The sequence below is a fragment of the Cynara cardunculus genome (assembly GCF_001531365.2).
Source record: "Cynara cardunculus var. scolymus isolate 2C chromosome LG 10, CcrdV1, whole genome shotgun sequence".
NCBI classification, from domain to species: Eukaryota; Viridiplantae; Streptophyta; class Magnoliopsida; order Asterales; family Asteraceae; genus Cynara; species Cynara cardunculus.
In genome coordinates, this window is record NC_037537.1 from 22,906,910 (window position 1) to 22,908,068 (window position 1,159).

Here is a 1,159-nt window from a genome sequence, read left to right on the forward strand (position 1 = left end):
AAATCCGTCGCTGATTTCCGTCGTTGATCCGTCGCTGATAGCATTACCTACGACATTTTGACCGACGGAGTATCAGCGACGGATCAACGACGGAAACCACTTTCAGCGACGGATCAGCGAGGGAATTTTCCCTCGCTGATACCCAGCATTTTTGTAGTGAAATAAATCATAGAGTTGATTCTTATCAATAAGCGTTTACCGAACAAGCAATTGGGTAAACGATCCCTAAATGTATAAATAGTGAGAATGTTATTATGACATTCTGCAGACCATACCTTATTATTGTGTATGGTATATGAGGATGAGATAATTTCCTGTGGAGGGAACATAGATAAGAGAGGGAAGAGATGATACAAAATATCTACAATTTTCAATTATTTAGTCAAATTACTAAAATTACAATGTTTCTATATTTATCTTTAATTAAATATAATTTGTAGACTAAAATGACTCTTACAGATCTTACGAATTAGAAAGATGTCAGGCCTCCAATATATATATATATATATATATATATATATATATATATATGGGAGTGATATTTTGTAAACCAAGACGTTTGTATAAACCGTGAAAATCGTCGATTTCATTATTTATTTTTGTAAAAAAAAAATATAAAATTGTTTAATTTTTGTAAACAAATGTCATCAAGATTAGAGATACATGAAACAACTTAATTTTTACATAGAAACAAATTAAATAACATTGTATGCAACAATTTATCCGGTAAAGACTAATTGTGCTAAAAGTTTTCGCTCACTTACCGATTAAGACTCTCAATCTTTTTCTTCCCCCTAACTGGGTAAGATTCTTGATACTTGTCATATTCATCAGGTAAGACAATGTGACTTGTAAGCACTTACCTCCGTAAACGTTTGATAAACGACCCATAACTTTAATTTTGGTCCTTAACCTTTAGTAAAAAGTCTGAAAATAAGAGTTAAATTTTGATAAGTCTAAAAATCATTATTGTGTTTTTCATTTTAATTTTTTTTAGAGAAGGGACATTTTGTCCCTTTCCATTTATCTTTAAAATAATTAAAAAGCCTTTTAAATTTATAAATGTGTATATATATATATATATATATATATATATATATATATACTTGGGATCATGTGAGACCAGCCTGTTTTCGTGAGACCCATGAGACCAACATTT